Source organism: Capricornis sumatraensis, chromosome 7 (assembly GCF_032405125.1).
Source record: "Capricornis sumatraensis isolate serow.1 chromosome 7, serow.2, whole genome shotgun sequence".
Lineage (NCBI taxonomy): Eukaryota > Metazoa > Chordata > Mammalia > Artiodactyla > Bovidae > Capricornis > Capricornis sumatraensis.
The window spans coordinates 104,937,285-104,952,611 of record NC_091075.1 but is presented as its reverse complement, the minus strand read 5'-3'; the positions used below and the strand labels follow the sequence as shown (position 1 = coordinate 104,952,611).

Sequence of the window (15,327 nt, the reverse complement as noted above, 5' to 3'; positions counted from 1 at the left end):
ATGAACCTCCACAGGCCAGCAGAGTTGCCAGCAGATTCATAGGCTCCATTCAGTACAGTCATGAAACAAAGGAGATGAATAAAAATCATTAACAATAATTCCTGCAGGGTAGAAAAAACAACACAGCCTTCGCTCTGCTCAGCATCTCCAGGGGGCTGACCCTGCTGAAAGAGGCTCGGCAATCTGAGGTTACGCTGGAGTTCTTAAGACAAACCCAAAACAGGGTCAATTAAATAATAGTCCTGATGGGTCTCCTGTTATTCTTGTTTTTCTGTGGGCACCAGTCACTCAGTCAAAACGCGAGCTTGTTGTCTTTACGTAAGACAGCATATTTCCCTCACTATTAATGGTGAAATAAACAGAATTGTGCAAATTGTCATACTAATGAAAAAGTAGAACACCCACATCCATCTTAGGTTGTCCTGGATCAAAGACACTAAATACTGGCCCATGGCAGCTCCAATGCTCCCAGTTCCATCAACCATTCCAGTGACTATCGCCAAAGCCTCATTGCTCGCTTGGATCAGCTCCTGACGACCAAGGTTCACAGAAATAGTGAAGCTAAAAATCTTAGATGCAAAGTCAAGCGGACCTTAGGAAGCATCACTACAAACAAAGCTAGTGGAGGTGATGGAATTCCAGTTGAGCTGTTTCAAATCCTGAAAGATGATGCTATGAAAGTGCTGCACTCAATATGCCAGGAAATTTGGAAAACTCAGCAGTGGCCACAGGACTGGAAAATGTCAGCTTTCATTCCAATTCCAAAGAAAGGCAATGCCAAAGAATGCTTAGACTACCACACAATTGCACTCATCTCACACCCTAGTAAAGCAATGCTCAAAATTCTCCAAGCCAGGCTTCAATAGTATGAGAACTGTGAACTTTCAGCTATTCAAGCTGGATTTAGAAAAGGCAGAGAAACCAGAGATCAAATTGCCAGCATCTGCCAGATCATGGAAAAAGCAAGAGAGTTCCAGAAAAACATCTCCTTCTGCTGTATTGACTATGCCAAAGCCTTTGACTGTGTGGATCACAATAAACTGTGGGAAATTCTGAGAGAGATGGCAATACCAGACCACCTGACCTGCCTTCTGAAGGAATCTGTATGCAGGTCAGGAAGCAACAGTCAGAACTGGACATGGAACAACAGACTGATTCCAAATAGGGAAAGGAGTGCATCAAGGCTGTATATTTTCACCCTGCTTATTTAACTTATATGCAGAGCACATCATGAGAAATCCTGGGCTGGAGGAAGCACAAGCTGGAATCAAGATTGCTGGGAGAATTATCAATAACCTCAGATATGCAGATGACATCACCCTTATGGCAGAACGTAAAAAAGAACTAAAGAGCCTCTTGATGAAAGTGAAAGAGGAGAGTGAAAAAGTTGGCTTAAAGCTCAACATTCATAAAACTAAAATCATGGCATCTGGTCCCATTACTTCATGGCAAATATATGGGGAGACAGTGGAAACAGTGGGTGACTTTATTTTGGGGAGCTCCAAAATCACTGCAGATGGTGATTGCAGCCATGAAATTAAAAGATGCTTGCTCCTTGGAAGGAAAGTTATAACCAACCTAGACAGAATATTCAAAAGCAGAGACATTACTTTGCCAACAAAGGTCCATCTAGTCAAGGCTATGGTTTTTCCAGTGGTCACGTATGGATGTGAGAGTTGAACTGTGAAGAAGGCTGAGTGCCAAAGAATTGATGCTTTTGAACTATGGTTTTGGAGAAGACTCTTGAGAGTCCCTTGAACTGCAAGGAGATCCAACCAGTCTATCCTAAAGGAGATCAGTCCTGGTTGTTCATTGGAAGGACTGATCCTGAAGCTGAAACTCCAATACTTTGGCCACCTGACGCAAAGAACTGACTCATTAGAAAATACCCTGATGCTGGGAAAGATTGAAGGCAGGAGGAGAAGCGGACAACAGAAGATGAGACGGTTGGATGGCATCATCGACTCAGTGAACATGCGTTTGAGTAAACTTCGGGAGTTGGTGATGGACAGGGAGGCCTGGCGTGCTGCAGTCCATGGGATCGCAAAGAGTCGAACAGAACTGAGCAACTGAACTGAACTGAACTGAACTGAATTATATTAGAAGGTCCACTAATAAAAAATCCTGTGACAAGTGCATTGAAGGACTTATCATTTGGAGAACGATTGTGTCCATGGAGGGACCGAAAGAACAGAAGCAGACTGAGAGCTAACAGCAGTGCTCTTTTCTGTAACACATCAGAGATGAAGCCTTGCAAAATTCCATCTATAATTCCTCCAACATCTTATCAAATGGCCAGCTGGTCAGCTTCGGCCTCCTTCCATTTGAAGTTGATACTCAGATAAAAGGGCAATCAGAAGGAGTAATTCATTAACTTCAAGGGCTTCCCTGGTAGCTCAGCTGGTGAAGAATCTGTCTGCAATGCAGAAAACCCCGGTTCGATTCCTGGGTTAGGAAGATCCCCTGGAGAAGGGATAGGCTACCCCTCCAATATTCTTAGGCTTCCCTGGTGGCTCAGCTGGTAAAGAATCTGCCGGCCATGTGGGAGACCTGGGTTCAATCCCTGAGTTGGGAGGATCCCCTAGAGAAGGAAACAGCTACCCACTCAAGTATTCTGGCCTGCAGAATTAGTCCATGGGGTCCCACAGAGTCGGACATGACTGAGCGACTTTTACTTTGAAGCACCCATAGGCTAGTGAATACACTATGACTCCAGGAAGGCAACAAGCCTGGTAGAAGCTTATTGCCTTGACTTGGGTTACAATATTGCCTTCTTGGATTAAATAATTAGGCTCAGCTTCTTCTTCATTTTCAGCACCATTAATTCATGACCTGTGTGAGTTTTCTTCAAAATTTTCTGTCTCGATACCTGGGAAACCAATTTCTTCTAGTGACACCAGGAGTCCAAAGAACATGATGGTCCCACCGGCAAACTGCACAGCCAGCATCACCAGGAACGCTCATAACCATACCGCAGAACGGAAGGAGGTAGACATGCTCCCAAAGTATTGCCCACTGAGGCACTGGCACTCCAGAGACCAAAAACAACTCCAGCTTTCCCAAACCAGTTGCTGGTAACAAAAGCCATGCGGGGCCAGCTGGTGGACAGCAGCAGGCCGTTCAATGATCCCCAGGCTGCAGAATAGCCCCTTGTTGTAGAAATGCAGCCGTTCCGTGAGAGTGCCAAAGATGAACACCGCTAATGCGGAAAAGCACATGCCACAAGATAGAACCCATCACAAATTCAGCTGATCGGCGAGATACCACTGATGAGAAAGTCTATGGCACAGGAGAAGAGGAAAATGGTGTCCAGTGTTCTGAGTACTTTCTCTGCACTGGGAAACACACGGTTGCTGCTCCAGATCTCCACAGGCAGCTCAACGGACTTGTTAAAAGCACCTGGGGTCCACTGCTTAGAGATATTGACTTTGACCTTGCTAAATGTTTTTCTCAATGCATGGCACAACGGAATAACTGAAGAAGGTGAGCAGGGATGTGACCATGTGGTGATGGCTGAACTGGGAGAGCAGAGTTCCTCTCGGAAAAATACTTGGCCAGGCCGTGTGCCTCCTGACCTTCCTTCTCACCGTGACTTTAAAGTCTGGATAATGGATGGTTTATATTAGTTCTTCTTTTGCCGCTTGTGCACCGGAGATCTGCAGTAGTAATCGCGCTCTGGCCAGCCGCTCTGCTTGCTCCACTGGGTCAGCCTTGCCCACAACCCCTCCACTCCTGCCCGCCACCTCACCTGGGCCGCCACGGCCAGGGTTTCCCCTAATTTCCTTTATTCTTAGTCATCATATAGCATGTGCTAGGCACCAGGCAGAATTCTAAGATGGCCCCAGAGAACTTTACCTTCACATACCCCATGGACTGTGGTCTGCCAGGCTTCTTTGTCCATGGGGATTCTCCAGGCAAGAGTACCGAAGTGGATTGCCATGCCTTCCCCCAGGGGATCTTCCCGACTCAAGGATCGAACCCAGGTCCCCCGCATTGCAGGTGGATTCTTGACTATCTGAGCCACCAGAGAAGCCCAAGAGTACTGGAGTGGTTAGCCTATCCCTTCTCCAGGGGATCTTCCGGACCCAGGAATCAAACCAGGGTCTCCTGCATTGCAGGCAGATTCTTTACCAGCTGAGCTACCAGGGAAGCCCAGAAATAAGCAAATTTCTCTCTTAAAACAATTTCTCAAACGTCCCCATCCTAATCTCCTTGAATTCTAAGGTGGCCCCGGGGAACCTTACCTTTGGATCCTCACAGCCTTGTGCAGTCCTTTCCCCTTGACTGAACCAGATCCAGTGGCCTGCTTTCGGCACAGAGCCTACAGCAAAAGTGAGGGGTAGGGACATCCCTGGTGGCCCAGTGGCTAAGGCTCTGAGCTCCCCATGCAGGGGGCCTGGGTTCAATCCCTGATTGTGGAACTAGATCTCACAAGCCGCAACAAAAATTTGTATTAAGAACCATGCAAGTAAAATACTGGCTTAAGATTTGGTAAAGAGCAAAGTTTTATTCCACTGTAATAGCCTACATTGGGGAAAAAAAAAAAAAAATCCCCGAACAGCTCTGGGTCCTCAAAATCAAGTTTTTTCTAAGTAAGTCATCTGATTGTGGTGAGTGGGGGCCTCTGCCCACGACAGTTCCCATGGCCTCTCCATCACCCTCCTGCAGTGACTTAGCAGGGCGGTTGCCGTGCAGGCAACCCAACCCTCTGTCTTTAGGGCTCCACCCAGAGCTACAGTGTTACATGGGTAACACGTGTAACGTGTGTTACATGTGTTGCCGTGGTGATACATGTGTGTCACTAACCTTTTTTCTTTGGGCCACTGGGGGAAAAAGTGCTATAAGCGTCAGAAGTGGTCACTGTATGTTGTACAAACATCTTTGAAAAAGTGAAAGCCACTCAGTGTGTCTGACTCTTTGTGACCCCATGGACTGTAGCCTGCCGGGCTCTGTCCATGGAATTCTCCAGGCCAGAACACTGGAGCGTGTTGCCACGCTCTCCTCCAGGGGATCATCCCAACCCAGGGATCGAACCCAGGTCTCCCAAATTGCAGGCAGATTCTTTACCATCTGAGCCACCAGGCATTGGTCCACAAACATCTGTGGATATATGTGAAATAAAAGTAATCTAATGCTTCTGCTTGGAAATGCCAAAGAGAAGATAGAAGATCCCACATGCCACAAGTAAGACCCAGAATGGTCAAATAAATAAATAAATATATAAAAATAAACATTTTTTTTTTAAAGAAAAGAACTAAAACAAAAAAGTGATGGTTATATCACTTCTGAGATGAGCTTATAAGAGACTGTGTCTTCCCTCTTGCTCACTCTCTCTTGCTTGTGCTCTGAATGGAAACCAACTGCCAGTGTATGAACTGCCCTCTAGAGAGGCCTGCATGGCAAGGAACTGAGGGTGATCTCCAGCCAACAAGCCAGTGAGGAGCTGAGGCCTTCCAACAATGACGTGTGATGGACTGAAAACTACCAACCCCGACATGAGTGAGCCTGAAACAGACCCTCCCCTGGTGGAGACTTGAGATGAATGAACGTGTTTACTGCAGCCGTGAGAATCCCCAAAAGAGAGGGCCCAGCTAAGTCACAGCGAGGTTCATGACCCATAGAAATTTTTAGAGAATAGCTACTTTGTTGTAAATCACTACATTTGGGGGTGATGTGTCACTCGACAGTAGATAACTGATACACCCAGAGGTTTAAATTTTCTGCTTCCTAAACCCATCCCTTCAAATAATTAAAAATTGCATCTGTCCTTAATTATTTACTGTGGCAACAACAAAATAAATATACTGTATAGCATGGGAAAGGTCAGGGAAGAAAGTAAAAGAGAAGATTAAGGAAAAATGGGGGACTATATTGAAGTGGAGGCCTTCCCAGGTTACCCTAGTGGTAAAGAATCTGCCTGCAATGCAGAGACATAAAGAGATGTGGGTTTGACCCCTGGGTTGGGAAGATGCCCTGGAGGAGGGCATGGCAACTCACTCCAGTACTCTTGCCTGAAAAATGCCATGAACAGAGGAACCTGGTGGGCTTCAGTCCATGGGGTCACAAAGAGTCAGACACAACCAAAGTGACTTAGCGGGTGTGTGCACACACCCACATACAGACACACACACACACACACACACACATATTAAAGTGGAAGTCAGTAATCTCACCTCCAAGGGAGTCAACATAAGATATAAAATAACCCAAAGAAGCCAAAGAGGGAAGAAGAAAAATAGAGTTTTGAACCAAAGGAATGTAGGCATATTAGGAACAAACCCTCCCCAACTTGTTAGGGGCTTAATGTTTATTGAAGGAAGGGCTGAATGAGTAATCCTTGCCAGTTATCAGCCCCAATTTCACAAGGCATAAACTTCGATTTCACAGACTGGGGACTAGGGAATCACGATGCAGAGGCAAGTGGATGGCTCAAGGGAGCTCAGTGCTTTTTTAGTGGAGCAGAAAAGTTCCTTAAAAGCTAGTGCCTCGGTTCTGCCAACCCACAAGACCTTTTAGTGCAGCAGACAATGTCATTTATTTCTAGAACTTTTGGAGACCATACAGAGCATGTAGTATGCCTACACAGTCTGTCTAGTTGTGATCCTTTTCTATTTCTTGAAGAAGTGAAGTTGGTCAGCTGTGTCCGACTCTTGGCGACCCCTTGGACTGTAGCCTACCAGGCTCCTCCATCCATGGAATTTTCTAGACAAGAGTACTGGAGTGGGTTGCCATTCCCTTCTATTTCTTATTAGTTGTCTTATCAGTAATGTAGGTAATGTTTCTTAAATAAAATAAAGACAGAGGTTCAGAAAAGTGACAAGTTCAGTAGAGCCAAATCATATTCAAATCAAGAATTCAATTAGGTCATGCACACTCTCTGTATTTGGGGCTTCCCAGGTGGACAGAAACTTGGGTTCTTTTTGGTTAGTGAAAAAAAAAAATCCTAATTCCTTAATTTGAAAATTTCTGTCCAAGGTTAACCCATCCTCCTGTGCTCTGAATTCCAGATTCTTCTGGCTTCTCTGGGATGATAACAGAAAGCAATACTGCCACCTGCTGGGGATTATAGAAATTACAGAGCTGAACTACCCAGCGTTCTTGAACTTCAGAATTTGAAACGTTTTGAAAATTTTTGTTCTTAAAGAAATGTCAATAAATCCCAGCTGCATTTAATGATAATTCTTATCTTTCAGGTCATAAAGCTATTAAATTACAACTCTTAGACTTGAACTCTGCAAAGCCTGCAGTTTAAGAATTCCTTTGGGTAATTTACATCTTTACTCTGCGGTGCCTGCTAAATCGATTCAGTCATGTCCGTCTCTTTGCAACCTAATGGACTGTAATCCACCAGGCTACTCTGTCCTTAGGATTCTCCAGACAAGAATATTGGCTGCTGCTGCTGCTAAGTCTCTCCAGTCGTGTCCGACTCTGTGCGACCCCGTGGACTGTAGCCTACCAGGCTCTTCCATCCCTGGGATTCTCCAGGCAAGAACACTGGAGTGGGTTGCCATTTCCTTCTCCAATGCATGAAAGTGAAATGGTGGTGGTGAAGTCGCTCAGTCGTGTCCGACTCTGCCACCCCGTGGACTGTAGCCTACCAGGCTCCTCCGTCCATGGGGTTCTCCAGGCAAGAATATTGGAGTGGGTTGCCATTTCCTTCTCCAGGGGATCTTCCTGACCCAGGGATCGAACCCAGGTCTCCCGCATTGGAGGCAGACGCTTTAACCTCTGAGCCACCAGGTAAGCCCCAAATGAAAGTGAAAAGTGAAAGTGAAGTCACTCAGCCGTGTCCGACTCTTAGTGACCCCATGGACTGCAGCCTACCAGGCTTCTCCATCCGTGGGATTTTCTAGGCAAGAGTACTGAGTAGGTAGCCATTTCCTTCTCCAGGGGATCTTTCCAACCCAGGGATCAAACCTGGGTTTGATTGGTAGGCAGGTTCTTTCCCACTAGCGCCACCTGGGAAGCCCTTGGTGCCATTAAATTACCAACATTAAATCAAGCAATTATAGCCTAGTTGAACGTCTATTGCAATAGAGGGAGGTTAAAAAGATACATATGATTCTCCATTCAGACTGGTTGGAAGAATACATGTAGCTAAATTAGCAGGCATCTTCTCACAGGGGAAAATTTTTCATTGCTGTTCTGGATAATGGATGAATTTAGAGTGGATAATCAATCTAACTTGATAAATAGCAAATGATATTTGCATAAAGTTGTTCATTGCTTCATTTCAAAGAGTGAAAGGAAAGAAGAAGAAAGATATAATAAGTTGAAACTGTAAAACATAAATATGCTGTGAGAAAATTAAAAATCACTGTAATTGCAACTATGCATGCAAGTGATGGCCAGGAGGTTAAGCTATATATTCGCTGATGGAACTCTTCATATTTATATCATGTTAGGGTGAACGTCTAGATCATATTTACATCTTCTCTATGGTTGCCCTGCTCTGTATCAGATTCTGAACTGCATGCACCTAGTTTTGGGCAAGGTCCAGAACATCCTGTCTCACTCTCTTGTATAGGACCTTCCCTTTGCTTCTGACCTTATGTGGACCAGATTTCAAATTGTCATAATCCCTCAGACTTGCTGGGTGCCCCCTTACCCCTCTCCTTAATATCTGAGAAGTCAGGAAGGTATGACCCACTCCCAGAAAAAAAAATAACATTATCCCTTCAAGTACACATACAATTTCTAAAGGACAGTGAAAACAGTTCTTTACTTTGCCTTTCAAGACATTTATCAACCCATATAGAATCTAATTCCCATGGGCATAAGGGGGTCTCTTCCTTCCGGTCTCCCTTCTCTGTCTTCCACTTTCCTCTCTCCTTCTATTTCCTCCATTATTCAGTCCTTTTTCATTCCTTGGGGTCATTTGACTTCTTCAAGATGCCCCCTTAGTGAAGCTAAAACAGAGAAAAGTGGACAGAGTAATTCACATCCTTAGAGTTCTGAATAAGGCAGGATAAAGGACAGTGTATTCTTAGGTACATCCTCAGAGTGGAACTTCTAAAGGACAAACAAAACTTTCTCTTACTAATACGGTCACCATTTCAAAGCGCAGTGAAATCTGTCCTTTCTCTACCTATGTAAATTCCCAATTTATTGCCATAGCTTGGTATTGACTGTGAGGGGAAAGGCCGGATGAAGGTGAGGAAACACCCACCCCAGGAAGGAGATGAGACAGCTTTGAAATTCTATTTGGGTTGGGGGTGGATGTGGTTCCAAAAACAACGTCCCAGACAGACCTCCTGCACCCTCCCTTCTGCTAGTTCCCCTTTTTCCCCACGGGGGACTTCCAGACAATCTGCTGGACGTGCAACTTGGAAAGAATGACTTGTGTGACATAAAAGAATGGTAAAGGTCTCTTTCATGTCAGTTACACAATAAGGTTTCAAACCAAACACTATATTTGTATTCAGTTGCTTAAAATAATAGTCATGATCTGTGTCAAAAAGGGAAAGCCAGGCTGTTTTGTGTGTCTGATCACAAGACCTGCAGTCTGTAGAGGTTTCTCCTGCTGTAATCTCTCCCATCTGTTGTATTGTGGTGCAAGGACAGAGGAAATCATTCATGGGCTTAAGTCAGGTTTATTTTGATGACAGTTCAGATGCTGAGAGAAAGCCAACTAGAGCAAAACTTAGAGATACTGTATTCTGACTGACCTTGGGATAGGCAGTTTACCAAAAAGCCAAAATACTTTTACAATTTTTCTGATGACTGATTATGTCTTAACTAGTCACCATCCGGGAGTTGACGAGAGCTAAATGCTCCAGTAACTCAAATGTTGGGCCCATTTATTTGTTAGCAGAGGAAGCAGACAAGTCTGTGTGACTGACAGAAGAATTCAACTCATCATATTAAATCGGGTTGGAATTTGGTTAGTGTTTTATTTCTAGAATAAGACCTGTGCCTAGAAACCAAGAGTGCCCCAAAGTTTTCAGAATTAACTATTATATTAAAGCAGTATTCTCAGTGCTGGCTACACTTTGAAATTACCTGTGTGTGCTATATTTAGTCACTCAGTCCTGTCTGACTCTTTGCGACCCCATGGACTGTAGCCTGTCAGGCTCCTCCATCCACAGGATTCTCCAGGCAAGAATACTGGAGTCAGTTGCCATTTCCTTCTCCAGGGGATCTTCCTAACCCCGGGATCTATCCTGTGTCTCCTGCATTGCAGGCAGACTTTTTACCATCTGAGCCACCAGGGAAGCCCATTGGGATTATCTAGGACTTCTCGAAAATACCATTGCTGAAGTCTAATCCCAGACCAATTAAACCAGATTCGCTGGGATGGACCCTGTGGGCAAAGACTTAAAAAAAATTCCTCAGGTGATGTGCCAAGGCTGAGAACCAGTTCTATTACTCAGTTTACAATGGAATAGAAGCAAGTTTGCAGCCTCACCTCATTTTCATTATATTCATTTATAAGAGCCAAATTTGCAAATTGCACTTGAATTATCAATATTTCAACTTAAAATTATGACCCATAATTTTAGTCTTTGATGTAAAAATTTGCCAAATGGTAACTAGTTGTTTCATGAACCAGTGATATAATTTATATTTATCCTCAAAAAATAGTTTATAGACTGGGGCATTGTCTTCATTACCCATATTTGCAAAGGCTAAATACTCCATTCACTTTAACAGTAAATTCAGTCTAAAAGTTAACTTAATCTAAATAATATGAAAGCCTACTGAGTATGCATAATAATATTCTGAGAGCACAGTTGGAGAACAGTTTTTCTTCAGTTATTAAATGAAAGATAATTCAGTGTTTCTGGTGAGAACTCTATATAGTTTCTGAATATACACACATAATACATATATTCATGAGGATGTAGATTAAGCTTCTTAAAGTGCTTAGTCTCTCAATCATGTCTGACTCTTTGTGAATGCATGAACTGTAGCCCACCAGGCTCCTCTGTCCATGGGGATTCTTCAAGCAAGAATACTAGGGTGGGTTGCCATATCCTCCTGCAGAGGATCTTCCCAACCCAGGGATCAAAACCAGGTCTCCCACTTTTCAGGCTTCCCGATTCTTTACTGTCTGAGCCACCAGGGAAGTCCAGGCTTCTTATAAGGAAACTCAAAAAATAAACTAGATTAAAAAAGAACTCCAGTACTCTTGCCTGGAGAATCCCATGGAGGGCGGAGCCTGGTAGGCTCTAGTCCATGGGGTCGCAAAGAGTCAGACATGACTGAACGACTTCACTTTCTTTCTTTCATGAAACAATCAAGGGTACCTTTGGGTACAAGGAAATTATCATGCTTCCCTGATAGCTTAGCTGGTAAAGAAACCACTTGCAAAGCAGAAGACCCTGGTTCAATTCTTGGGTCGGGAAGATCCCCTGGAGAAGTGATAGGTTACCCACGCCAGTATTCTTTGACTTCCCTTGTGGCTCAGCTCGTAAAGAATCTGCCTGCAATGTGGGAGACCTGGGTTCGATCCCTGGGTTGGGAAGATCCCCGGGAGAAGGGAACAGCCCCTCACTCCAGTATTCTGGCCTCGAAAATTCCATGGACTGTATAGTCCATGAGGTCACAAAGACTCCATGACTGAGCTACATTCACTTTAAACTATTTCCAAAGTTGCCAGTTTCTAGCCAATAGGAAAGAGAAGTGAGAAGGAAAGCGACCAGGAGCATCACTTCCGTTCATATTTCATTGGCCAGAACTTAGCCACGTGGGCATGCCTTGCTGCAAGGAAGCCCGGGAAAAGGAGTCCCCCTCTGGGCAGCCATGTGCTCCTCTAAAATCTGAAGATTTTACTCCCTAATACAAAGAAGAGGAGAATGAATACAATTCTCAATCTGTACATCAACATGCAACCCAGAATCTAAATATACTTGAAATGCAAAAGAACTCTACAGTTTAAATTTTTACTTTGAGAATATTCATTTTCATTATATTACCATAGAATGTGAAAGTGAAGTTGCTCAGTCGTATCCGACTCTTTGCGACCCCATGGAATGTAGCCTATCAGGCTTCTCTGTCCATGGGATTTTCCAGGCAATAGTACTGGAGTGGATTGCCATTTCCTTCTCCAGGGGATCTTCCCAACCCAGGGATCGAACCCAGGTCTCCCACATTGTAGACAGACGCTTAACCGTCTGAGCCACCAGGGAAGTCCTACCATAGATTATTAATATATTTCTATATTAGCATTGAAGAAGTTTAAAATTTGTATTCATTTTATCAGAAAGATATTTTATGTTACACTATCTTTCCTTACCCACACTTTAGCTATGATATGCAAGTGATGTATGGCAAGCAACACGTATAACATGAATCATGCTGTATTCTCAGCTCTCCTCCTCAGCACTGATGGGTTTTTCCAGAATGCAGTAGTTCTGCAAAACAATATTCAGGCAGATCTGATGATTGTTGGTGTTATTTTCTTTATTTAATTTAATAGATTCCAGCTTCTTAGTTGCAGACACCAGTGAGAATATTGAAAGGTTGTCACTGAATCACGCAAAGACGCCGGGATTCTTGGCCCCCAGAGGAGAAGAATTCAATCCGGGGCCAGAGACAAGGCTTGATCGCTCAGAGCTTTTGTGTAATCAAGTTTTATTAAAGTATAAAGGAGATAGAGAAAGCTTCTGACATAGGCATCAGAAGGGGGCAGAAAGAGTACCCCCTGCTAGTCTTCAGCGGGATGTTATGTAGTCACTAGGAGTCTGTTAATAAAAGAAAGGAATGTCTTAAAACTCAGAATGGCACCAGGCCCCTCATCCATAAGATTCATTTTGGGATAATCTTGGCACCAAATGGTTCATCCTGGGCCATAAAATGATTAACTTGAATCTTGAAGAAGGGCAGATCACCATACAAATAATTTCATTTACATAGATTGCTGCTGCTGCTGCTAAGTCGCTTCAGTCGTGTCCGACTCTGTGCGACCCCATAGACGGCAGCCCACCAGGCTCCCCCATCCATGGGATTCTCCAGGCAAGAATACTGGAGTGGGTTGCCATTTCCTTCTCCAATGCATGAAAGCAAATAGTAAACAATATCTGAGTATAACATACTGGTTTGTCAAGTAGGTTCTGAGCCAAGAGGTGGAATTGACTTGAAGACAGATTTTGGGGTAAATGTATAGTACCTTAGCATGCTCTGCTCTGCTCTCTGCTAAGTCGCTTCAGTTGTGTCCAACTCTGTGCGACCCCATAGACGGCAGCCCACCAGGTTCCCCTGTCCCTGGGATTCTCCAAGCAAGAACACTGGAGTGGGATGCCATTGCCTTCTCCAATGCATGAAAGTGGAAAGTGAAAGTGAAATTGAGGTCACTCAGTCATGTGCGACTCTTAGTGACCCCATGGACTGCAGCCCACCAGGCTCCTTGGTCCATGGGATTTCCAAGGCAAGAGTACTGGAGTGGGGTCCCATCACCTTCTCCAGTACATTAGCATAGCTTAAGATAAACATTTCCATAAGAGAAATGCATTGGTTATCTCTAGGTTGAGAATAATTAACTTCAGGTGAAACCAGGTGTCATTATGGCAACACAGTATTTTAAGACAAACTGCCTTTTAAACTTGTATAGAGAAGGAAAAAAATATCGCTAGTTTGTTTCCTCCTGCTGCCTAAGAGACACAAAAATGTCTGACACTTGCAGCCTATTTCCCCCTTTGGAGACCCCTGGCCTTCCTGCCCGTTACCCTCTCAATATGATGAAAATTGTGGATCCTTCTGTTCATCTCTTTGCCACCCCATGGACTGTAGCCTACCAGGCTCCTCTGACCATGGGATTCTCCAGGCAAGAGTACTGGAGTGAGTTGCCATGCCTTCCTCCAGGGGACGGTCCCAACCCAGGGATCAAACCCAGGTCTCCTGAATTGTACACAGATTCTTTATCATCTGAGTCATCAGGGAAGCTCCTCTACTTAAACATACCAACAATTTAGCAGATAATTTTAGAGTGAATAGAGACACCTTCCCCCATGAAGCTCAATTTCAGTGTCTTGATTTCCCCCCTGTCTTCCATAGAAACCTGGGAAATGAATCCACCACAAACGTTGAATTGAGAGCTAGTGATGCAATGAAGCAGAGCTGGTGGAGAGTGATCTCTGGCAACAAGGACAGCTGGGATCAGCAGCACCAGCGTTATTATAGTACCGGTGCTACTGGCCGCATCCCGAGTCATTATGAGCGGGATCAGCAGAACAAGCCAGTGTCTAGCACTTTGTGGTACAATCAGTGGCTTCTGGGCTGAATGAGTTCTTTTGCACATTAAGCCATGTTTTCTAAACATTTCATATAAGCTTCCTTTTTTCGGAATATTGTTAGCTTCTCCAGCTAACAGTAAACGTTTCCATTTAAAGGGACTCTTTCAAAGTTACCGGTCTAGGAAAACAAACCATTAGAAAATGATTGAGAGGCTCTTGGTTGCCTTATATGCCAAAAAACAAGCTAAAATATAAGCATTTCCTTTGCTTATATTTCAAGCAGATAAGGCCATATTCATATATTCATGAATGTTAATCCACTGCTTGAAACTTTCAGTGGCTCATCCTCAAACTGAAGTGGAATCAGGCTGTGTCATTTCTTGGGTTTTATTTACTTTTTAATATATGTTTAATTGGAGTATGATTGCTTTACAATGCTGTATTAGTTTAGCTTTGGGATTTTAAACTAGAATAATTAACTTAGCTTTTCTGTACTTCATTTGATCTTCTATAGTTTTTATATGTTTTTAAACGGGTATAGAAAAGATGTGAAAACTTGGTCCCAGGAAGGCACTTCGTAAAAATGAAGTCTTTTCTCCTTAACCTGGCATTCAGAGACCTTCATCTCAGATCCTGGTCCACTTTTCCAGTCTCTCCTTTGATCACATCCCCTTCCCTCTTCCTCTCATCCAAATGCTTTGGAGACAACAAATCTTTAAACTCAAACCTCCATGTGCCATAAACAATTCCATCCACTTCCTTCTCTGTCTCCTCTCCATGGGATGTTTTCTTTTTCACTCTCCAAGGTGCACTTAGACTGTCCAGGACTTCCTCCACTAGGCTGTTAAGCCAGCCAGGGTTCTGTGGTAGCATCACCTTGGAGCACTGGTAGCCTAACACCTGCGTTCACACGTCTGAGCTCATGAGGCTTTTTGGTTGCAAGGAACAAAGCCTGTCTTAGGTAGCCTCAGAAAGGTGGCTGTACTGCCGGGATAGAGGTGGCCCTTAAGAATCAGAAAGGTCACAGAGATCCAAGAAAGGCCTGATAGACAACAGGAGAGTCAGGAACCAAGCATGAGAGCAAAAAGATTATGATTTTGTCCCTCAGTGACAGGAGCTCGATCATTTTCAGTTTTGTGCTCCATCATTAATG

General features: G+C 44.0%; 1 pseudogene; it reads right to left on the bottom strand.

Moving 5' to 3' along the window:
• Nucleotides 1-288: 288 nt before the first annotated feature.
• On the bottom strand, nucleotides 289-14,152 carry LOC138081874 (sugar phosphate exchanger 3-like; annotated as a pseudogene).
• Between the last annotated feature and the right edge of the window lie 1,175 nt (nucleotides 14,153-15,327).